The sequence below is a fragment of the Schistocerca nitens genome, chromosome 1 (genome assembly GCF_023898315.1).
Source record: "Schistocerca nitens isolate TAMUIC-IGC-003100 chromosome 1, iqSchNite1.1, whole genome shotgun sequence".
In the NCBI taxonomy this organism is placed as follows: domain Eukaryota; kingdom Metazoa; phylum Arthropoda; class Insecta; order Orthoptera; family Acrididae; genus Schistocerca; species Schistocerca nitens.
In genome coordinates, this window is record NC_064614.1 from 1,174,715,606 (window position 1) to 1,174,741,568 (window position 25,963).

A 25,963-nucleotide genomic window follows, 5' to 3' on the forward strand; every position below is an offset into this window, starting at 1 on the left:
AAAAGAGTTTGTATAAATACGCATCTGTCGGGATTAGACCTAATGCGAACATTGCAGCAGTAAATCGACAAACGCAGAACATATTCGCGCAAAGGAGGCAGCAGACGTTGTCGGGACGGCTTTTATCAGCAACAAGTACTGCGTCGGTGAGCGACTGCGCACAGGTCCCCCGTCTGACACACAACAGACACTCTGCGGCCAGACGAGTGTGCTCAATGACTCTCGCCATGGAGGGGACTCTGAGGAGGAGGCGGGGGGGAGGGGAGTGGAAGGGAAAAAAATCTGGAGCTGTCTGTGTACGGACCACCACTGCCAAGAGCCACTTCGTATGGCCGGCGCATTCCCCTTGACGGTCGAAATTAAACAAGCTCTAACCAGTACTGCGGCCTTCTCCCCACACAGTCTGTCCCCGGCTTCCAATTAGTCTCCTGGACAATCCAGTCCACACACACACACACACACACACACACACACACACACACAAAATCGCAGCTCTTGGCAGCCCTTATGCTCTTCTGTTTCTAGTACAGCTCACGTATCTTTTTATAGGTGCCATTGTGTCCGCTTACTCGACATTCACTTTGGTACTGTTTGTGTATTCACTGACATTACGGACCAGGGGATAGCAAGTGCCACCCTCTTTAGCCAACGTACGGTGCTTCAGCCTTTCACGCTGAGCTCATCTAATATAATCGGGGTTCAGAAGGAATTTTTCATTCTGCAGCTGAGTGTGCGGTGATATGAAACTTCCTGGCAGATTAAAACTGTGTGCCGGACCGAGACTCGAGCTCGGGATTTTTGCCTCTCGCCGGCAAGTGCTCATCTGAGCTACCCAAGCACGACTCACGACACGTCCTCACAGCTTCGCAGAAGAGCTTCTGTGGAGTTTCGAAGGTAGGAGACGAGGTACTGGCAGAATTGAAGCTGTGAGGACGGGTCGTGAGTCATGCTTGGGTAGTTCAGATGGTAGAGCACTTGACCGCAAAAGGCAAAGGTCCCGAGTTCGAGTCTCGGTCCGGCACACAGTTTTAATCTGCCAGGAAGTTTCGATAAAACTGTTTGTTTGGAAGATAGGAGGTGAACTACTGGCGGAACCAAAACTGTGAGGACAGGTCGCGAGTCGTGCTTGGTAGCTCAGTCGATGGAGCACTTGCCCGCGAAACGCAGAGGTCCATCCCGGCTCGGCACGCAGTTTTCATCTGCCAGGAAGTTTCATCATCAGGATTACTTAACAGAGTAAGATTACAGTTTTTATAGACAAGGGTCCAGTATCTTGCGATACAGTGCTAAATAATCATGTTTTAGAAGAAATTTTCCATTGTAACTTTTTAGCTAGCCATGTAAGCTACCAGACTGAAAATGACAAAAAGAATAAATAAATTACTAGATGACGCAAGATACAACACACAGAACATTGGGCAACAAGAAGCAACACAAACAAACAAAAAATTCATAAGGAATGACTACATCTGTTTTCACATGGATATCAAAATAGTGGACATCGCGAGTGTAAAACGTAACGGATGTACGGGACACTTGAATGAAACTTATGAGATGCACGAAAGGCACAATCGGAGGGACCAGGTAATGAATAAAGACGTCAGACCTGAGTTCGGAAATTATACAATAACGAATTAATGAAGCAAAAGAGGGAAAAAACCAGAAGGTATCTATAGGATGCCACAGGGTAGGCTAACAAAATAACTATTGAACTCCAAACTATAAGGGAAATGAGACTCCGGAAGACTATGGGCCGGCCGCCGTGGCCGAGCGATTCGAGGCGCTTCAGTCTGGAACCGCGCGACCGCTACGGTCGCAGGTTCGAATCCTGCCTCTGGCATGGATGTGTGTGATGCCCTTAGGTTAGTTAGTTTTAAGTAGTTGTAAGTTCTAGGGGACATGACTTCAGATGTTGAGTCCCATAGTGCTCAGAGGCATTTGAACCATTTTTGAAGACTATGGAAGAAATGGCTAGGCAGGACGAAACAGACGAGGGGCCTACTGCTTGAAGTGAAGAAGATTATTTTTTAAGAGATACTATCACATACTGTTTGTTCCCAATAAAAAACCCATGAATTCTTAAGTGGTCCTGGATTATTTTTTTAAAAAAAAAGACATTTAAACTTCTACCTCTGGAGATGTAAGTACCTGAGTAAGCATACTTCGCACAAATGTTTACCGGAGTAACACTTTCCACTTCAGTGCGTCGAGATTGTAACTCTTTTACGAAATCTTGATTGGTCGGTATTAACCACTTGATTTGGTGATAGATGTCAAGCAGTCCGCAGTGGCCGAGTGGTTCTAGGCACTTGAGTCTGGAACCGCGCGACCGCTACGGTCGCAGGTTCGAATCCTGCCCCGGGCATGGATGTGTGTGATGTCCTTAGATTAGTTAGGTTTAAGTTCTAGGGGACTGATGACTTCAGGTGTTACGTCCCATAGTGCTCAGAGCCATTTGAACCATTTTTGATAGATGTCACCACAGAATGAGACACCTGTTTCTCTCACGAACTGAAATGCTTTTTGTTGAATATCGGCATCCCCTTCTACCACCTGCATGGTAGCTTCGTGGGTTATTTTGCGACACACAATCTTATGCTCATATTTTAGCTTAGAACTGTAGTGAATTGCGAGGGTTAATTCTCTTCTTTATTTCCAGTGCTGAAAGTTTCGGTCACGTGTTATTGCGTTTTCCTGTCTCTTTGCTATAAAATGATCACGTAATTCACGACTTATCATGTCCTGCAGAATTTTCGGGTTTGAAAAATGACGTTCTTCTATCCTGTTTTCAAAGTTTTGTATCACACTCTCGCTCTTGATTTTCGTTTTCCGTCTCACACTGTCGTAATTTTCGGGAGCCGTGTAATACCAACTGCTAATCCATGAAGAACAACGTGGAGATTCAACATCTCCATGTTTCTCCCATCGTTACTTTCCATGTATTGTACGCATCAGTCCGATATCCTTCTAGAGACTTCGTTTGTTTTCTTGCAGCTGATGGCTGGGAATCCGCCAATGGTCACATTGCTTTATCCCTCAGTGACATTGCTTTCAATGCTCACTGCCATGGCACTATCAGTTCCTTCATCTGATGCCTCCTCATCTGTTAGAAGTGCAGTAACCTCTGCTATTACAGTATCCTATTCTGTCAACTGTTGCTTTATTTGTTCATATATAACACGCTCTACTCCTGTAGGTACACCTTCTGCAATGCCAAAGTACTCCACCAACAGTTTCACAGCCGGCCGGTGTGGCCGAGCGGTTCTAGGCGCTACAGTCTGGAACCGCACGACCGATATGGTAGCAGATTCGAATCCTGTCTCGGGTATGGATGTGCGTGATGTCCTTAGGTTAGTTAGGTTTAAGTAGTTCTAAGTTCTAGGGTACTGATGACCTCAGAAGTTAAGTCCCATAGTGCTCAGAGCCATTTTTTGAACAGTTTCAAAATTACTGCCCGTCTAGTTGTCCAGTGTAACACTAAATCTGTAAACACACTTCCACACCACAAAGAAAATCTGATCTTCTCTAACAGCAAACACAAACCTATTTGACATACCGTGACCATTGTGCTGCTTGCAGGGCGATACGTAAATGGAGGGCTTTAGTTGAAGAGCGAAACCTATTACCGCCCCTCCTGTTCCTCCCACACCTGTCAGTACCCTTGCAGCACGACAGCTACAACTTTAAAAAGAGTTTTTTCTTGGTAATCAGTAACAAAACCAAAACAGTTTTGTTCTGCTCTCCGCGACGACTACCGTGACTTTCCCTTGTTAGCCGTTTCGGAAATACCTTCTGATGTGTTGGTGAATGTGCCAACACCTTGTAGATAGAGGAGGCCGAAATGCACGTTATCTAACGCAGACGGGCGTGAATTCTGGAACAGGATAAGTAGTGAATTCTAATAAGAAAAGTATGCAGCTCCTTTGGTACTTATCTTTTAATCCATCCTTTGTATACATCGTTCTTGATGAAACATCTGGAGATTGTGGCGATACAAGTGAGACTCTTTTGATACAAGCTATCTAAGGCTAATGGCGCCTTGCTAGGTCGTAGACATGAACTTAGCTGAAGGCTGTTCTGTCTCTCGGCAAATGAGAGCAAAGGCTTCGTCCGTATAGTCGCTAGCAACGTCGTCGTACAACTGGGGCGAGTTCTCGTACGTCTCTCGAGACCTGCCGTGTGGTGGCGCTCGGTCTGCGATCACCCAGCGGCGACACGCGGGTCCGACATGTACTAACGGACCGCGGCCGATTTATACTACCACCTAGCAAGTGTGGTGTCTGGCGGTGACACCACACCTTCTACTCTTGGCCTGAAATCCAACGATCATGTCTTTTTGGACGTCAGATAAATCGCTCTGTTTCTTCATTACGTCTGCACTGTTTTCCGCATCGCCGATATGCCATACACCGGGTGATCAAAAAGTCAGTATAAATTTGAAAACTGAATAAATCACGGAATAATGTACATAGAGACGTACAAACTGACACACATGCTTGGAATGACATGGGGTTTTATTAGAACCCAAAAAATACAAACTTTCAAAAAATGTCCGACAGATGGCGCTTCATCTGGTCAGAATAGCAATAATTAGCATAACAAACTAAGACAAAGCAAAGATGATGTTCTTTACAGGAAATGCTCAATACGTCCACCATCATTCCTCAGCAATAGCTGTAGTCGAGGAATAATGTTGTGAACAGCACTGTAAAGCATGTCCGGAGTTACGGTGAGGCATTGGCGTCGGATGTTGTCTTTCAGCATCCCTAGAGATGTCGGTCGATCACGATACACTTGCGACTTCAGGTAACCCCAAAGCCAATAATTGCACGGACTGAGTTCTGGGGACCTGGGAAGCAAAGCATGGCGAAAGTGGCGGCTGAGCACACGATCATCACCAAACGACGCGCGCAAGAGATCTTTCACGCGTCTAGCAATACTTTTTTTTTGGTTCTAATAAAACCCCATCTCATTCCATGCATGTGTGTCAATTTTTACCTCTCTATCTACATTATTCTGTGGTTTATTAAGTTTTCGAATTTACACTGATTTTTTGATCACCCGGTATAATCTCCACTGCTGCTACATCTGTAGTGCCTTGCCGTGTAGTAAAGGAACGGCAACCAGAACGCTGGAAGCGTGATGGATGATAGCCGACAGTCAACTGGGCGTTTACCACCCCTACGGAACAATGGGGTGGATTCGCCCAGTCGCTGAGGACGAAAACGCTTTTCTGTGCACGGGCCACCACCAGATGAAGGAGTTTAGTTAACGTGTCACCGGTTTATATTCAGCAACAGTCAAAGTTAATGGTGAAATTAATACATATGAGCGTACGGTACCACCTAAGGAGCGCAACACCAGAGGTGTAGTGAGTCAGCACAGGAATTCCGCTGGCGGGGAACGGCAGACTTTTCCTGTCGTCGCTTCCAATAGAGATCGCCAACTCAGATACGTCAGCACAGCCCGCCAGCTTTCTTCCGAAGACTTTCCACTGTAGCTGAAGATTCCGCCGCTGAATCCCACCCAAATTTACAATACTACCTTAGCCGCCCGGATCGACGAGAGCAAATGTGGCAAAATTCCGTCAACCTTCTTCCTTTACAATAGGCCTGTATTCAGATTCATTCCAGGACTAAAGGGAACATCAAATGCAGACATCACATATACTCTCCCACGAAGCGAGGTGGCGCAGCGGTTAACACTCCCGACTCGCATATGGACGGACGACGGTTCGTATCTTCGTCCAGTCACTCAGATTTAGGTTTTTCACGGTTTCCCCGAATCGCTTACGGCAACCCTCGGGATCGTTCCTTTGAATCAGAATACTACAAGTTTTCTTTACGAAAATTCGAACTTCTGCTCCGTGTCTAGTAGCCTGGCCGTGTACTCTTTTCCTATCCTTCCCGGTCGCCCGTTATACGAGGGTGAAAAGTGTAACCGTATTGCCGGCCGCGGTGGTCTCGCGGTTCTAGGCGCGCAGTCCGGAACCGTGCGACTGCTACGGTCGCAGGTTCGAATCCTGCCTCGGGCATGGATGTGTGTGATGTCCTTAGGTTAGGTTAGGTTTAAGTAGTTCTAAGTTCTAGGGGACTGATGACCACAGCAGTTGAGTCCCATAGTGCTCAGAGCCATTTGAACCATTTGTAACCGTATTATCGTAGCGACAATTCCACAACCACACTACTGCCCATTAAAATTGCTACACCAAGAAGAAAAGCAGATGATAAACGGGTATTCATTGGACAAATATATTATACTAGAACTGACATGTGATTATATTTTCACGCAATCTGGGTGCATAGATCCTGAGAAATCAGTACCCAGAACAACCACCTCTGGCCGTAATAACGGCCTTGACACGCCTGGGCATTGAGTCAAACAGAGATTGGATGGCGTGTAGAGGTACAGCTGCCCATGCAGCTTCAACATGATACCACAGTTCATCAACAGTAGTGACTGGCGTACTGTGATGAGCCAGTTGCTCGGCCACCACTGACCAGACGTTTTCAATTGGTGAGAGATCTGGAGAATGTGCTGGCCAGGGCAGCAGTCGAACATTTTCTGTATCCAGAAAGGCCAGTACAGGACCTGCAACATGCGGTCGTGCATTATCCTGCTGAAATGTAGGGTTTCGCAGGGATCGAATGAAGCGTAGAGCCACGGGTCGTAACACATCTGAAATGTAACGTCCACTGTTCAAAGTGCCGTCAATGCGAACAAGAGGTGACCGAGACGTGAAACCAATGGCACACCATACCATCACGCCGGGTGATCCGCCAGCATGGCGATGACGAATACACGCTTCCAATGTGCGTTCACCGCGATGTCGCCAAACACAGATGCGACCATCATGATGCTGTAAACAGAACCTGCATTCATCCGAAAAAATGACGTTTTGCCATTCATGCACCCAGGTTCGTCCTTCAGTACACCATCGCAGGCGCTCCTGTCTGTGATGCAGCGTCAAGGGTAACAGCAGCCATGGTCTCCAGCTGATAGTCCATGCTGCTGCAAACGTCGTCGAACTGTTCGTGCAGATGGTTGTTGTCTTGCAAACGTCCGCATCTGTTGACTCAGGGATCGAGACGTGGCTGCACGATCCGTTACAGCCATGTTGATAAGATGTCTGTCATCTCGACTGCTAGTGATACGAGGCCGTTGGGATCCAGCACGGCGTTCCGTATTACCCTCCTGATCCCACCGATTCCATATTCTGCTAACAGTCATTGGATCTCGACCAACGCGAGCACCAATGTCGCGATACGATAAATCGCAATCGCGATGGGCTACAATCCGACCTTTATCAAAGTCGGAAACGTGATGGTACGCATATCTCCTCCTTACACGAGGCATCACAACAACGTTTGACCAGGCAACGCCGGTCAACTGCTGTTTGTGTATGAGAAATCGGTTGGAAACTTTCCTCATGTCAGCACGTTGTAGGTGTCGGCACCGGCGCCAGCCTTGTGTGAATGCTCTGAAAAGCTAATCATTTGCATATCACAGCATCTTGTTCCTGTCGGTTAAATTTCGCGTCTGTAGCACGTCATCTTCGTGGTGTAGCAATTTTAATGGCCAGTAGTGTATATGCGCGCAGTTATCATCAGAGATGCTGTGTCGCGTGGAGGTCTCTGTAGATCATCTCTGCTTTGTAAGATGCGCAAGTTAATCGTGAGACGAGAAGACACAGTACTCAGCAGTGGCGTGTCATGACTAGTGGTACGGCATAGGCCGCGTGGTACGGTTGCAGTTACATTTTGAGGAAGTGGAAAATTTTGATTTACTGATTAATTATTCGAGATGAGGGGAGAGATTGGAGCATTTCCATTCTTAAACTCTTTATGGTTATCTGACAATTTAGCGGTATACCTCGCACATCACCAAGCGGGATAGCGTAGAAGTTGGCACACTGGACTCGCATTCGGGTGGACGAGTCATCCTGATTTTGATTTTCTGTTATTTCGCTTAATCGCTTTTAAGGCAAATGCTGTGATGGTTCCTTGTAAAGGGCACGGCCGCTTTCCTCCTTCATCCTTCTCTAATCCCAGGTTGTGCTCAGTCTTTAATAACCACGTTGTCGACGGGACGTTAAAAACTAATCTGCTCCTCCTCCTCCTCCTCTTCCTCCTCCACGCATATCGCTGAATTACTACAGACCACTGATGATGTACGATAAATCGAATTTTTATGTTCAAAAATGTGTATGAAATCTTATGGGACTTAACTGCTAAGGTCATCAGGCCCTAGGCTTACACACTACTTAACCTAAAGTATCCTAAGGACAAACACACTCACACTCATGCCCGTGGGAGGACTCGAACCGCCGCCGGGACCAGCCGCACAGTCCATGACTGCAGCGCCTGAGACCGCTCGGCTAATTCTGCGCGGCTGCAGGTCCTGTACGGCCCTTTCTGGATACAGAAAATGTTCGACTGCTGCCCTGGCCAGCACATTCTCCAGATCTCTCACCAATTGAAAACGTCTGGTCAATGGTGGCCGAATAACTGGCTCGTCACAATATGCCAGTCACTACTCTTGATGAACTGTGGTATCGTGTTGAAGCTGCATGGGCAGCTGTACCTGTACACGCCATCCAAGCTCTGTTTGACTCAATGCCCAGGCGTATCAAGGCCGTTATTACGGCCAAAGGTGGTTGTTCTGGATACTGATTTCTCAGGATCTATGCACCCAAATTGTGTGAAAATGTAATCACATGTCAGTTGTAGTATAATATATTTGTTCAATGAATACCCGTTTATCATCTGCATTTGTTCTTGGTGTAGCAATTTTAATGGCCAGTAGTGTAATTTCAAGCAAAGCCACTTAAGCGTCACGACGTCTAAATACTAGAGAAATGTCCATGAGATTACACTGAAGAGCCATAGAAACTGGTATACCTGCTTAATATCGTGTAGGGCCCCCACGAGCATTCAGAAGTGCCGCTATACTAAGCGGCATATACTCGACTAATGTCTCAAATAGTGCTGAAGGGAACTGACATCATGAATCCTGCAGGGCTGTCTATAAATCAATATGAGTACCAGGAGGTGGAGATCTCTTCTGAACAGCACACTGCAGGGCATTTCAGATATGCTCAATAATATTCACTTCTGGGGAATTTGGTGACAAGCAGAAGTGTTTAAACTCAGAACACTGTTCCTGGAGTCAGTCTGTAGCAGTTCTGGACGTGTGGGGTGTCGCATTGTCCTGCTGGAATTGCCGAAGTCCATCGGAAAGCAAAATGGACATGAATGGATGCAGGTGATCAGACAGGATGCTTACGTACGTGTCACCCGTCGAAGAGTCGTATCTAGACGTATCAGGTATCCCATATTACTCCAATTGTACACGCCCCATACCAATACAGAGCCTTCACCAGCTTGAACACATCCCTTCTGACATGCAGGGTCCACGGATTCTTGAGGTTTTCTCAATACCTGTAGATGTCCATCCGCTCGAAACAATTTGAAACGAGACTCGTCCAACCAGGCGATATGTTTCCAGTCATCAACAGTCCATTGTCGGTGTTGACGGGCCCAGGCGAGGCATAAAGATTCGTGTCGTGCAGTCATCAGGGGTACACGAGTGAGCCTTCGTCTCCAAAAGCCCATATCGACACTTGTGGGTGACCCAGCGCTGCGGAAGGGTTGTACTTCTGTCACGGTCAACGATTCTCTACAGTCGTCGTCGGTCCTATTCTTGCAAGACCTTTTTCCGGCTGCAACAATGTCGGAGATTTGATGTTTTACCGGGTTCTTGATATTCACGGTACACTTTTGAAATGGTGGTAAGGGAAAACCCCTACTTCATCGCTATCTCTGAGATGCTGTGTTCCATCTCTCGCGCGCCGACTATAACACCACGTTCAAACGCACTTAAATCTTGATATCCTGCCATTGTAGCAGCAGTATCCCATCTAACAACTACGCAAGACACTTGTCTTATGTAGGCATTGGCGACCGCAGCGCCATTTTCTGCCTGTTTACGTACCTCTGTATTTGAATACGCATACCTATACCAGTTTCTTTGGCGCTTCAGAGTATCTACAGGCCCCTATCAAGCATCATCCGCAAAAAGTCTAATCGGGCTTCCCGTGTTATCTATTCACTGGGCGTAATCTCGTGAAAATGACTCATAATTGAAAGTTTCCTTTTATGATTACTTGACATGACCATTCAGTGCAGGCGGCGATCTACAATTTTCTACTACAGTCTTCTTTGGAAAACCAATGTATCTGCCAAGATCGCTAGTTAACACAACTTAGTAGAAGTTGGAGTACATACGTTATGGCAGCACACCTGGAATGTCATTGTAATCCTCGGCTTTGTTACGTGTGTTGTATAGGCCTCATTGTATGATGTCGCTTGCACTATTCGGTTTTATGGATCTGAGACTGTCAATATATACAACCGAAGCTAGTAATTTGCTAATTGTTTTTAGCGTGGGTCACTCCAAAAGAAATGCACACTACTTTTTTTTTTATTAAATCCATCTTTTATTCTACATGTTCGAAAGTTTTAGTGTGTAGATACATCCTTTAGGAACAATATTTTCATTTAAGCACATAATTTCCATCCCTGTCAACTGCCTTACGCCATCTTGGAACCAGCGCCTGTATACCCGCACGGTAAAATTCTGGACCAACTGTTGGAACCACTGTTTGGCAGTTTGCACAAGGGAGTCATCATCTTCCAACCTTGTTCCACGAAGAGAGTCTTTCAGTTTCCCAAAGAGATGATAGTCACATGGAGCCAGGTCAGGAGTGTAAGGCGGGTGTTTCAGTGTTATCCATCCGAGTTTTGTGATCGCTTCCATGGTTTTTTGACTGACATGTGGCCGTGCATTGTCGTGCAACAGCAAAACATCCTGCTTTTGCCGATGTGGTCGAACACGACTCAGTCGAGCTCGAAGTTTCTTCAGTGTCGTCACACATGCATCAGAATTTATGGTGGTTCCACTTGGCATGATGTTCACAAGCAAGAGTCCTTCGGAATCGAAAAACACCGTAGCCATAACTTTTCTAGCAGAAGCTGTGGTTTCGAATTTTTTTTTTTTTTTTTCCTTGGTTGAATTAGCGTGATGCCGCTCCATTGATTGCCTCTTCGTCTCTGGTGAAAAATGATGGAGCTATGTTTCATCACTTGCCACAATTGTTCCAAGAAATTCATCTCCACCATTCTCGTACTGTTCCAAAAGTTCGCTGCATACCGTTTTTCTTGTTTCTTTGTGAGCCACTGTCAACATCCTGGGAACCCACCTGGCACAAACCTTTTTTAACGCCAACACTTTCAGTATTCTGCAAACACTTCCTTCCGCTATCCCAACGAAGCGTGACAATTCGTTCACTGTGATGTGTCTGTCAGCAGTCACCAATTCGTTAACACTCTGGACATTGACTGGAGAGTGTGCAATACGAGGCCTGCCGCTGCGAGGACGATCCTCAATATTGCCGTGCCCGCTTTCATAACGTAACCTGCTTGCCGACCGACTAACTGTACTGCGATCGACAGCAGCATCTCCATACAACTTTTTCAACCTCTTATGGATGTTTCCCACTGTCTCGTTTTCACAGTACAGGAATTCTATGACAGCGCGTTGCTTCTGATGAACGTCAAGCGTAGCAGCCATCTTGAAGACATGCTGTGACGGCGCCACTCACGGGAACAGGTTGAACTAAGATTGAAAACAAGCGGGAAGGATGTATCTACACACTAAAGCTTTCACACACGGAGAATGAAAACTGTATTTTTACAAAAATAGTGTGCATTTCTTTTGGAGTGACTCTCGTAGCAATCTTGGAAAATAAATTCGTTTTGAAAAGAAGACCACAGTACAAGTTTTCTTTTCTCTCTGTCTTTCGCGCAGAATTACGAACGCGGATGTTGTCGGAGGGCAGCTTGCCCACGACCTGTGTTCGTCGAGACAATGGCTGGGCGCATATCGTGGCGGCGTTTCGCAGAGCGGCCAGGATTAGCAGCGGTGGGATGCGATTGTGCAACGGCCGATTCGCCATGCCCCACGTGTCGTGTTGCATTGTGTTCGCGGCTGGCCGCTTCCCGAGGCGCGCCGGAAGCCGTATGGCGTACGCCAAACATTAACTGCTGCGCGACGCGATAAAACACTGGCCTAGAGAACAGCGGGCAATTCTACCGAGTTATAGCATCTCCCTTCGCGCCAGGTACCCACGCTTGTTACTACGCATTACCTTTTAAAAAAGGGGGCTGGGGCTCCTTCAAGGCGAGTCGATTACGAACGCTGGTCTGTGAAGGATCTGAAACCTAAACTACGCGAGATTAACTTTTGCCACACGACATTCATAAGGGTCGACAAAAAATTACATTTTTGATCATAAAACGATATTTTGTGACAATGTTTTTTCTGCAAACACGATATTTAAAGTAAAAAAAGAAATGTACCCTAAAGATTTCTTAATGCCAATGTATATTCGCAATTTGTGTGGTTTTATCGTCCGTAGTTGCTTTACAATATCTGAGAGTATTTTTGTTCCGTCGTTACAACTACAAGAAAATCCGTGTTTTTCTCACCAGAAGCGTTTCGCATTACCGATCTGTAATGGAAGCTATTTACGAAAGACATTTACGATCTGATTTGTTTTCTAGATCGAAAAACAGTTCTTTAACAAATTGTTAGTTTTTACGTACTGCGATTTCTGCTATTTTACGCCCACATCAGGAAATGCCATCTACTAGCACATTTTCGTTCCTTTCTTCGTTAGGCACTTCGTTAGACAATTGTCAGTGCCTAATTAAGAAAAGAAGCAAAAACGCGCTAGGTGACGGCATTTCCTGCTGTAGGCGAAAAACCAAGCAGAAATTACCGTAAGTAAAAATCAGCAATTTCCTAACAAACTGTTTTTCGATATAGAAAACAAATCAAATTGTAAATATCTTTCATTACAAATCACTGATGATGCTTTACTTCAGTAAATCGAAACGCGTCTGGTGCGAAAAACACGCACATCCTTGTAGTTGTAGTGACAGGACAAAAATACCCGCAGAAAGACAATGCATAATTAAAAGGTCGAGGCTGAGAGCTACCCATCTTCTACGTTATCTTGTTTTTAAGCTAATGTTCTCTATAGGACCGCTCTAGAAGCAACATACAAGTTCCTTAAATTAAATATTAAATATTAAAAACTGATTATTAAATACTAAAAACCGATTATTCAGCTCTGTTTCATTTCTTAAGATCGGATGACATACACTACTTGAAACAACATGTTCTAGATTAAATTTATTATTTATATTTACAGAGGCTGTCTTCAAAAGGTTCAGACCAGATTGTTAACTGACCAAATGATTCTAGCTTTATTTCTGCTCTTTCGTTAATAATTCTCTTAATAGAGAAATTTTCTGTCTCCGTCAATAAGGAAGTCCGATTATATTAATTCCTATATTATTTCAGCGTAAGAGTTTTATTAAACATGTCGGACATGTCCGACAGAACAGACACCCATCAGATACATACACATACACATTCTAGCCGCGCTCACTCATGTTATAGTAGTGGATTTTGTGCTTTTGTGTATTCTTAATACTGTATGTACGTAATTGGTTTGTTCCGTGACGGTTCGCTAATATTACATGCCGAGACGGACATTGTTAATGTGCGTTCTACCACCGAGCGGTCTGAGGCGCCAATTCACGGATTGCGCGACCCTGCCCGTCGAAGGTTCGAGTCCTCCCTCGGGCATGTGTGTGTGTGTGTGTGTGTGTGTGTGTGTGTGTGTGTGTGTTGTTCTTAGCATAAGTTAGTTTAAGTAGTGTGTAAATCTAGGGACTGATGACCTCAATAGTTTGGTCCCATAGGAATTCACACAGACACAGACAGACACACACACACACACACACACACACACACACACACACACACACACACGAGGTGCGACGATAAAGTAATGAGACTGATGTGGAAAAAAAATGTTACTTGCTGTTTTAGTCAAGTTTAGCATTGTCTCCTTCAAAGTAGTTCCTTTCTGATTGCATACACTTATTCTAGCGCTTCTGCAATTGATGGTAACATTTCTGGAACTCGTCTTCTGTAACATCCTACAAGACCCTCGACACGGTTTTTGGGACATCTGGTGCTGTTCGAAAATGGTGTCCCTTGACCACCGTTTTGGCTCTTGAAAATAGAAAAAAGTCGCACGGAGCGATATCTGGTGAATAAGGTGGCTGTGGTAGTACTGAAATTTGTTTTGAGGTTAAATTACTGTACTGACAGAGCAGTATGGGATGGTGCCTTATCGTGATGCAGAATCCAACTATCAGCAATGTTGGCATGGTCACGAAGAACTCTTTCATGAAGTCTTTCTAAAATTCTTTGTACTAATATTGGTTAACTGTTTGTCCAGGAGGCACCCACTCTTTATGAACAATTCCCTTGGAATCAAAGCAGCACACAAGCATGCATTTCACTCTTGACTTTGACATGCGAGCTTTTTTATGGTCTGGGTTATTCCTTTGAGCACCATTCCGAATTTTGGCGTTTTGTCTCTGGATCGTACTGAAAAAAAAAACAACATTCATCACCAGTGATAACATGGCTCAACAATTCTGGATTGATTTCCGTTTGCTCTAACAGATCGGCTGCCACATTTTTCCGTGTTTCTCGCTGTTGTGGTGTGAGATTTTTGGGGACCATTTTTGCACAAATCTTTCTCATACCAAGATCTTCAGTTATTACTAGACGAACCGTTTCTCGATTGATGTTTAGTTCTTCTGCAATCATTTTCACAGATAATCTTCGATCAGATCGTACGAGTTCACGCACCCTGGCCAAGTTGACATCCGTCCATGAGGTTGATGGTCGTCCACTGCAGTCTTCATCTTCAACATTCGTTCTGCCTTCACTAAACATTTTATACCAACTTGAGCTCTTGACATAAACGCATCACCAAAAGCCTTCTGAAGCTTACCGTAAGTTTTCGTCGCGTTTTCACCCAATTCAATGCAAAGAAATGGCATACCGTTGCGCAATATTATGCTGTTCCATTTCCGTGAAGAGAGACACAAACACGTGTTAACTTATTACAGCACAACTCACCACTGAGCAGTTGCATCGGTGTGCCGCTTGGACTAGAAGCAGCTTATAGACCAAGGACAAAGATATTGTGCCTACACAAGCCTGCAGGATTGCCACATCTTGCAAAGAAAATCAGTAATTACTTTATTGTCGCATCTCGTATGTATATTTGTGTGTTCTACCACAAAAGATGCTAAACATCTAAAAGCGGAAAATGATTTACAAGTTACACAATATCCGGACAGCAGAAAGCCTCCACCGACCGTAGCAGTCGCGCGGTTCCGGACTGAAGCCCCTAGAACTGTTCGGCTACAGCACACCGGGGGTAGAACATATATTGTGTTCTAACATTATGAATTACCTCGAAGAAAACGGTCTACTGACACAGTCAACATGGGTTTAGAAAACATCGTGCCTGTGAAACACAACTAGCTGACATGAAGTGTTGAGTGCTATTAACAAGGGATTTCAGATCGATTCTATATTTCTGGATTTCCGGAAGGCTCTTGACACTGTACCACCCAAGTGGCACGTAGTAAAATTGCGTGATTATGGAATATCGTCTTAGTTATGTCACTGGATTTGCGATTTCCTGTTATAGAGGTCACAGTTCGTAGTAATTGACGGAAAGTCATCGAGTAAAACAGAAGAGATTTCAGGCGTTCCCCAAGGTAGTGTTATAGGCCCTTTGGTTTTCTATATAAACGATTTGGGAGACAATCTGAGCAGCCGTCATCGGTTGTTTGCGGATAACGCTGTCGTTTATCGATTAATAAAGTCATCAGAAGATCAAAAGAAACTGCAAAACGATTTAAAAAAATATCGGAATGGTGCGAAAAGTGGCAGTTGACCCTAAATAACGAAAAGTGTGAGGTCATCCACATGAGAGCTAAAAGGAATTCGTTAAACTTCGGTTACACCGTAAATCAGTCTAATCTAAAAGCAGTAAATTCAACTAAATACTTAGTTATTACAATTACGAACTTAAATTGGAAAGAACACATAGAAAATATTGTGGGGAAGGCTAACCAAAGGCTGCGTTTTATTGGCAGGACAATTAGAAAATGTAACAGACCTACTAAGGAGACTGTCTACACTAAGCTTGTTCGTCCTCTTTTAGAATACCGCTGCGCGGTGTGGGATCCTTACCAGGTAGGACTGACGGAGTACATAGAAAAAATTCAAAGAAAGGCAGCACGTTTTGTATTATCGCGAAATATGGGAGAGAATGTCACAGAAATGATACTGGATTTGGGCTCGAAATCATCAAAAGAAAGGCGTTTTTCGTTGCGACGGAGTCTTCTCACGAAATTCCAATCACCAACTTTCTCCTCCGAATGCAAAAATATTTTGTTGACACCGACCTACATGGGGCGGAACGATCACCACGATAAAATAAGGAAAATCAAGCTCGTACGGAAAGATATAGGTGTTCATTCTTTCCGCGCGCAATACGAGATTGAAATAATGGAGAATTGTGACGGTGGTTCGATGAACCCTCTGCCAGGCACTTAAATGTGATTTCCAGAGTATCCGTGTGGATGTAGATGTACCGACGCCCACGGGAGCTCTACACGACAGACTCTTACAGTTAGCTTTTCCTGTGCACCGTAGGCCAGTTGTTACTTATTACTTACTGATTGCACAAGTTCTGCAGGATGATAGCACAAAATATATGAGAGTTTTGGTTGACATTCTGTCGGTACAGATCTGACTAACATCTGGATGTTCGGCTGTAAGCGACGTGATGTTATGTCTCACGTTCCGTCTAGTCGGAACCCACCGCCATATGACGGCGACGTTCCTTTGTCTTCTGTGACGATTCGTTGTTGTCTATTACGGATTGACCACGATACGGGGTTCACACGCTTCTGGAACGGACGCACCGTCGCCGGAAACCGCGTCGGCTGCCTCCGTCCGTCATTTTGAGGGATGCTGGCGTGACGTAATTAAGACTGGACGGTCCGTGGCGTGGAAAGGAGGAGCGTCGGCGGAACGCCGCACTTCCGGAAACGCACACAAAACTGGCGAGCGCTGGCTACGGGGTCAACGCCACCGCACGTCTCCACCGCGTTCTGCCTCAGTTTGGTACACAACCCGATGCCCTCGAGACGTCGTGAATCCCTTCTAGGAATTGCAATCAGCATTTCATAACGCAGATTTGTCGGGAAAGACCGCGTACCGTCAACACTTTGGAAGGGAACCGTATCTGTGCTCGTTTCGCAACGATTCTCACGTCCTTACACGTTAATGAATCTTCGGTCACTTATAGGGGTTGGCCGTTGTGGCCGAGCGGTTCTAGGCCCTTCAGTCCGGAACCGCGCTGCTCCTACGATCGCAGGTTCCAATCCCGCCTCGGGCATGGATGTATGTGATGTCCTTAGGTTAGTTAGGTTTAAGTAGTTCTAAGTCTAGGGGACTGGTGACCTCAGATGTTAAGTCCCATAGTGCTTAGAGCCATTTGAACCATTTGAATTTATTGGGGAAAAACTTCGTAATTACAGCTGGAAGGCACAATATTATGTATGTTCAACAGTGTTAATGTATTTTGTTAGCCAGTTTTCGGCTTGGAAGGCGACCATCAGACTTTAACAATCATCGTCAAATATACAAAGTTACAATATTTGCTAACAGCGGGCCGCTGGTGGCCGAGCGGTTCTGGCGCTACAGTCTGGAACCGCGCGACCGCTGCGGTCGCAGGTTCGAATCCTGCCTCGGGCATGGATGTGTGTGTTGTCCTTAGGTTAGTTAGGTTTAAGTATTTCTAACTTCTAGGGGACTTATGACCTCAGCAGTTGAGACCCATAGTGCTCAGAGCCATTTGAACCATTTTTTTGCTAACAACTAAAGAGTTTTCCGATATGTGAGATACAGCACAAGTCAGTGTATTTTCAGTAGCAAAGGTAAGACTCAGTTACCAACCAACAGTGGGGTGTACAAAATTACTTGTGCTAACTGAGGTAAGTTTTGCAGCAGTCAACCCCGGAGTCATGATGCAGCCTTCCTGAGCATATACTGAGTACCAGCCACAGTAGCATGTCCTCCACTTAGCAAACAAAGACCAAAAACGTAATCTGTCGGCAGTCCTGGAAATCACCCAAACATCTAGGCTGCATTCCTAATTTAATATTAAAAGGCTAAACACCGTTAAATACTTCCCCTCTCCTAAATGTCACATAATCCTCAAAGTTTTCCAATACTTCCCTCAATGAGTTTCATTCTATTCCTCCACTTTCCTGTATTTATTTATTTTATTGTGATTTCTATATACTCCAGGTATTCTTTCGTTACAGCTGTCAATTCCTATTTTTACTGTGTTTCTGTATCGCCGTTCTTTTGCACGAGGGCTATTGGAAAGCAAGGTTTAATCGTTCGCGATTGGGAACCACAGTGAAACTCAAATATGTTTTATTTGCAACAGTTTGCTACATCTTCCGGCTACTTCTCTACATACTCACCGCTCCGACTTAGAGATTGTCCTAGCGCTGCATCAACTTTCCAATACCCTCGTCACAGAAGGCAGCACATGTCCTTTCCTCCACATCTCTACGCTGGTCTGTTATTCGTCGTCATAGCATGTCGTTCATGCGAGCAGTGATCAATATCAGAGGGAGCCATCCAAAACGCTGCAGGAGCGTCCTCATTGCCTAGAACTGTCACGAAGAAGGAAATGGATGACAGGTACGTTATGTGGGGTTGTATGAAATCAGGCGAAACCTAGGAGCCTGCACCAGTACTTGGTGGGAGACTATTGTTCTAGGCAGATTCACGTGCTCACTGTGTGCTCAACATTGAAAAGAACGAAAGAACGACGTGACCTGATCGACATGTACCAGGTGTGGCTAGAAAAAAACCGGACTAGTACTGGTGAAACAATAAAACGAATGCAATAAGGCTGAAAGTCGCGTGGCCTGTCACGTGACTCTCGCTCCGCCTACTGCTCGAGTTTCATCTGCCTCCTGCACTCAGTCTGCCCGTGGCGTCTGTTTTAAGTAGTTGACGTTTTGTCTGTGCGTCGGAAAATGTTGAGTGTACAGAAAGAACAGCGTGTTAACATCAAATTTTGTTTCAAACTAGTAAAATCTGCAAGTGAAACGTTTGTAATGTTACAACAAGTGTACAGCGATGATTGTTTATCGCGAACACAAGTGTTTGAGTGGTTTAAACGATTTAAAGATGGCCGCGAAGACACCAGTCATGACACTCGCACTGGCAGACCATTGTCAGCAAAAACTGATGCAAACATTGAAAAAAAAATCGGTAAACTTGCTCCTTGTCAACTCCTGTTAACTCAGACACTGCTCTGATTGTTAAACGGCGATCTTGTCGAACAAGTTTACCGATTTTTTCAATGTTTGCATCAGTTTTTGCTGACAATGGTCTGCCAGTGCGAGTGTCATCACTGGTGTCTTCGCGGCCATCTTTAAATCGTTTAAACCACTCAAACACTTGTGTTCGCGATAAACAATCATCGCCGTACACTTGTTGTAACATTACAAACGTTTCACTTGCAGATTTTACTAGTTTGAAACAAAATTTGATGTTAACACGCTGTTCTTTCTGTACACTCAACATTTTCCGACGCACAGACAAAACGTCAACTACTTAAAACAGACGCCACGGGCAGACTGAGTGCAGGAGGCAGATGAAACTCGAGCAGTAGGCGGAGCGAGAGTCACGTGACAGGCCACGCGACTTTCAGCCTTATTGCATTCGTTTTATTGTTTCACCAGTACTAGTCCGGTTTTTTTCTAGCCACACCTCGTATACTAGTACTGTTCAATACATCTGCGCAAAGCTTCATCGGATTTTCACTGCCGTTTCCATTCCGGGACCTATCGGAGCTTACTTTCCGTACACCCCTCGTAGTATCTCTTCAAGCTATTCCTCAATATTCTTATCACGCACTAATTGTACGTTGTTGGAAGTGTTAATTTAAGGTGAACTGTTGTACATGTACTATTTTTTTCGAATTTAGTGTTTATGTTTTTCTGATTTGTTCCCTTTATATCTATTTACCGTTAAACATTTTTTGTTACATTACACTGCACTGTCAAAGATGACATTTACTCTGTGTTCGTAACTCATTGTACACATACAACTTCTTTTCCATTGCTGTTCACAAATATAGCAACTTGTTAGAGGACGAGTGCCTTCTCAAGTCTGATGATGGCATTGTAAGACGAAATCGAGTTAAACATCCAGTCAGATCAAAAATTAATCAAAGGTTTTCAATAACGTTAATGGCGTTTGGGCGTTGAAATGAGTCAGCGACAACAAATGAAAATTTGCGATGGACCGGGACTCAAACCCGGATGTCCCGCTTAACGGGAGCGTCGCCATAATTGCGTAGTCCACCCGAACACGCTTGCCATCCGACAAAAATTCTCAACCTGTTAAACACTGCTAGCGTAACGTCACCCACTCATGAAAAGCTCTGTCGCCATTCCGGATTCCTGTAAGAGATCGGGCTCAGTGTGCACCAACTTTGGCACATAAGTAAACTGCAGAATGGAAGACTTTTCCTGGAACACTTTTTAACATGATGAAAAATGAATGATATTTAGTTTTGTGTGTGTGTGTGTGTGTGTGTGTGAGAGAGAGAGAGAGAGAGAGAGAGAGAGAGAGAGAGAGAGAGAGAGTGTGAGCCGTGGCGACTGACGGTAGGGTGTTCTACTTGCATCGCTGATATCTTTGATTGCTTCCCCCGGCGGTTTTCCGGGAGAACGTGTGACGAGTGAGTCTCCGGTCGGCGTTCAACGAGCCAACTAGTGCTGAAAACAAGCCCGCGTCCCTAACCGTGGTGCATGGGCCTCGCCGTGCTCGCCGCCCTTGTCTTTTGGCGCGCGCCGGATGTACGGTGCCGATCATTGGGCGCCTTGACGTGCAAAATTGTGGTGGGTTTGTCGTCTCACGCTGAACAGCTTCCCAGCTCGTAATTTGCTAGCTCCAAGTTACGTATGACTTTTATTCTGTGTTTAACTAACAATATTGGTTCAAATGGCTCTGAGCACTATGGGACTCAACTGCTGTGGTCATTAGTCCCCTAGAACTTAGAACTACTTAAACCTAACTAACCTAAGGACATCACACACATCCATGCCCGAGGCAGGATTCGAACCTGCGACCGTAGCAGTCGCACGGTTCCGGACTGCGCGCCTAGAACCGCGAGACCACCGCGGCCGGCAACTACTAACAATATTGTTGAAACTTATTGTCGCATGGGTAGCTGCCGGAGATGGTTCTGAACTTGGTTCCACAGTGGCTATTTTAAGGAGGCTGATGTTCCTCATTTCGTTTCTCATCATCTGTGGAGTGTGTGTTTTAAGTGGTTTTCATGCTAATTTTAACTTGTTTTAGGACATATTGACCGCTTTGGGAGTGGTTGCGGTTTTGTACGCGCCCGGCAGCCGTAGAGTTAATGGTTTAATCAGGCAGGATCTGGTATGTTCATTTGACGTTGAAAGTGCCTTAAGGCAGGTGGAAGTGATCTCTAATTTTCCTACTAATTTACTGGGAGACGGGTAATGTTAGAATATTGCTCCATAAGAATTTGGGGGTATGCTTATAATATATTCCAGTGTGGCTGTGATTTGACCTTGTTTTGATCGCAATCTATTTGTGCTGCAGGCCATTTGTCAAGTCTGCTCGTTTCCTGGCGTCGGTGCGGTTATGGATTCTTGTCAGGACCGCTCATTATGAGGCCGGTCGGACTATATATAAATATATACCGCCTGCTAGAGAGCCTGTGCATAAGCCGTGGGGAGTGAACGCTCGTATTGCCTGCCAGCCGTAGCGTCATTGCTTCCAAATACTGCTGTGGGCCTTAACGCTGTTCTTTAAAGTTAAGTGCAATTTGGGAATTATTCTGAGTCATTATGTCCGTTAGTTAAGTGAGGCCACTTTGTTAATATTAGCGCTTGTTGTGACTACGTAGGCTTTCCCGGCGTAATACGTCTTGAAAGTCTCTTCGGGTTTGCTGCCGGATCCTAAAATCAACTTGACTCGATATTTCGGCGATCCAACTGTTCGCCACCTTCAGGAAATGCTGCTTCTGCTGATGAGTTCCGCTGAGAACTGACGCAAGATTGCAATTCGACGTCCTATATAGATGCTGGAGGCTTATCGTTTAAGATTGGACGAATTTTAAGGAGTTTAAACATTAAGAGTGTGTTCCGTCCACCCTCTGGTCGGCTCTGTGAAGGATGATTTGGGACTTAGGAAACCCGGGGTGTACAAAATCCCGTGTCAATGTGGGAGAGCTTACGTTGGCCGTTCTATTCGCACAGTGAATGACAGGTGTGTGGAACATCGCCGTCACACGAGGCTACAACAGCCGGAAAAATCGGCCGTAGCAGAACACTGCCTAAATGAGGGACACAAAATGAAATTTGAGGAAACTGTTGTAATTGCCAACGTTTCCGGTTTTTGGAATAGTGTGTATAAAGAGGCGATTGAAACTAGGTTGGCAGATAATTTAATCAACAGGGACAATGTGTTTCCTCTTAGCAAAACGTGGAATCCTGTATTATCTCGCATCAAAACTGAACGTTCTTCGGTGCGGCCTTGATTGCGATATATCGTTGCCAGCAGTGTTTCACTAAGGGCGGCGCCACCTCCCTGTTTTGGAAGCCAGAAACCGTGATGGGCGGCGCATGCGCCGTGTAGTGAACGGTGGCCTATATAGGACGTCGAATTGCAATCTTGCGTCAGTTCTCAGCAGGACTCATCAGCAGAAGCAGCATTTCCTGAAGATGGCGAACAGTTGGATCGCCGAAATACCGAGTCAAGTTGATTTTAGGATCCGGCAGCAAACCCGAAGAGACTTTCAAGGAATATTAGCGCTTGTGTAATTCATTTTACTGGTTGAGTGTTTACTAGCCATTCTTATTGATCACTTATGTTAATCATTTGTGTATATTTAAATGAATGTGCAACTTGTTATATTTCCTGTGTGCCAGCTTTGCGACCTTGGTTGGCCCACTTTGCATTTTTAGTATGTTTCACTGTGAACCTTTATGTGGGCAGCTCAGTTTTATTAAGCTTTAAGATCTTTGTTTTTTAATTAAGTTGTGGTATTGTGTGGCTGTGTAACTTTGGGTTGGAAGTGTACAGTGTTACTAGTGTTTTGAGATATGGTTAAACAAGAACGATTGTTTATGATTGATTATTTCACCGTGCCTACTATCTATGATTTGGGTTGCGGACGCAAAATATGATTCTTATTCGTGTTTATGTAATTCAATTAAAGTGAAGATTTTTACATTGCATCAGTAACAGGGCAACTGTCCGAACTGAAGTTCATTATAAGGTCTGTTTTGAGTCAAATTAAAATTGTAAAACAATCACAAGCTTGTCCATCAATAGTGATCCCGGGCTTCCTATTTCCTTTAAATAACTGTGGTGAGATTGTAATTTTTGATTTTCTAAAGAATTGAGTAGTACCACGATTCAGTTAGAATGAATGACGAAGGAATTCGTGGTGCATCTCAAGTGCTACTCGCAACTCCTCCTCGGACTGTCCAAAAGTGAGGGCAGACACTTCTTACAAAACATGCTTCCCCTGCGTTACTCCTCTCTATTGTGGCATTTGCTTGACCTGCACACTACAATCCCATTTAAAATCAACCAAGTTAAAATATGTGCACTATACATACTGTTCGTAAATCACTTGATTGCTGCTCTCCTTACTTCAGAACTGGCAGAAATGGGAAGACTTCAGGCTGTTAATGGTTTGTGTCTGAACACAGCCACTAATAGTAATAATAACAGTACTGTGAACAGCACTATAGTACCCCTTATGTATTTACTGCTGTGTCTTAGTGTCAATTAATTCATTTATCTGTTCCGAAGAGATTAATGAAGCAGTTTCTGGACTATTGTGGTTACTATCTATAATTTGGAGAAGACATTTTCTTCAGATATTTACCATTTGCTACGCATATGTCTCACTTTTATCATCAGCGATGTATGGGACAAGGCACAGCTTATGTATGCAGTTGGACAATGCGAGGAACCTGTAACCTTCATCGCATTTATGCTACTAACTGAGAAAAAGTAATTATTGATAACTTATATAGTCAATGTCAAAGTCTTAGAAATCTGTGATAATAGTAATGATCTTTTGAAAATAATTAAGTTTCTTGACTCAAACAGAATCAAATCCATTAGTTTTCATCTCTCAGAAAATTTCATTTTACCTCTCAGGGGGTAATTACCCCCAGGTTGAGAACCACTGTGTTAGAGAGTGTATCACATCGACAGGATGTGCAAAATCTCACTAGGGGTAAGATAGATACTCCCTACAGGAAAATTAAAGAGACCTTTGGAGAAAAGAGAACCACTTGTATGAATATCAAGAGCTCAGATGGAAACCCAGTTCTAAGCAAAGATGGGAAAGCAGAAAAGTGGAAGGAGTATATAGAGGGTCTATACAAAGGCAATGTACTTCAGGACAGTATTATGGAAACGGAAGAGGGTGTAGATGAAGATGAAATGGGAGATATGACACTGCGTGCAGTTTGACAGAGCACTGAAAGACCTGTCGACACAAGGCCCTGGGAGTAGACAACATTCCATCATAACTACTGACAGGCTTGGGAGAGCCAGGCCTGACAAAACTCTACCGTCTGGTTAGCAAGATGTATAAGACAGGCGAAATACCCTAAGACTTTAAGAAGAATATAATAATTTCAATCCCAAAGAAAGCAGGTGTTGACAGATGTGAAAATTACCGAACTATCAGTTTAATATATCACGGCTGCAAAACACTAACTCAAATTCTTTAGAGACGAATGGAAAAACTAGTAGAAGCCAACGTCGGGGAAGATCAGTTTGGATTCCGTAGAAATATTGCAACACGTGAGGAAATACTAACCTTACGACTTATCTTAGAAGAAAGATTAAGGAAAGGCAAACCTACGTTTCTAGCATTTGTAGACTTAGAGAAAGCTTTTGACAATGTTGACTGGAATACTCTCTTTCGAATTCTGAAGGTGGCAGGGGTAAAATACAGGGAGCGAAAGGCTATTTACAATTTGTACAGAGACCAGATGGCAGTAATAAGAGTCAAGGGGCATGAAAGGGAAGCAGTGGTTGGGAAGGGAGTGAGACATGGTTGTAGCCTCTCCCCGATGTTATTCAATCTGTATATTGAGCAAGCAGTGAAGGAAACAAAAGAAAAATTTGGAGTAGGTTTTAAAATCCATGGAGAAGAAATGAAAACTTTGCAGTTCGCCGATGACATTGTAATCCTGTCAGAGACAGCAAAGTACTTGGAAGAGCAGTTGAACGGAATGGACAGTGTCTTAAAAGGAGGATATAAGATGAACATCAACAAAAGCAGAACGAGGATAATGGAATGCATTCGAATTAAGTCAGGTGATGCTGAGGGAATTAGATTAGGAAATGAGACGCTTAAAGTAGTAAAGGAGTTTTGCTACTTGGTGAGCAAAATAACTGATGATGCTCGAAGTAGGTAGGATATAAAATGTAGACTGGCTATGGCAAGGAAAGAGTTTCTGAAGAAGAGAAATTTGTTAACATCGAGTATAGATTTAAGTGTCAGGAAGTTAAAGTGTCAGGAAGTCGTTTCTGGAAGTATTTGTATGGAGTGTATGGAAGTGAAACATGGACGATAAATAGTTTGGACAAGAAGAGAATAGAAGCTTTTGAAATGTGGTGCTACAGAAGAATGGTGAAGATTAGATGGGTAGATCATACAACTAATGAGGAGGTGTTGAATAGGATTGGGGAGAAGAGAAGTTTGTGGCACAACTTGACAAAAAGAAGGGATCGGTTGGGAGGACATGTTCTGAGGCATCAAGGGATCACCAATTTAGTATTGGAGGGCACTGTGGAGGGTAAAAATCGTAGAGGGAGACCAAGATATGAATACACTAAACAGATTCAGAAG

At 44.4% G+C, this 25,963-nt stretch overlaps 1 protein-coding gene across 1 annotated transcript in view; it reads right to left on the reverse strand.

Annotated features, from left to right (window-relative positions):
* LOC126238974 (probable G-protein coupled receptor Mth-like 1) overlaps positions 1-25,963 on the reverse strand; it is a 563,627-nt gene that overhangs the window by 452,591 nt on the left and 85,073 nt on the right. The gene's annotated exons all lie outside the window — the stretch shown is intronic.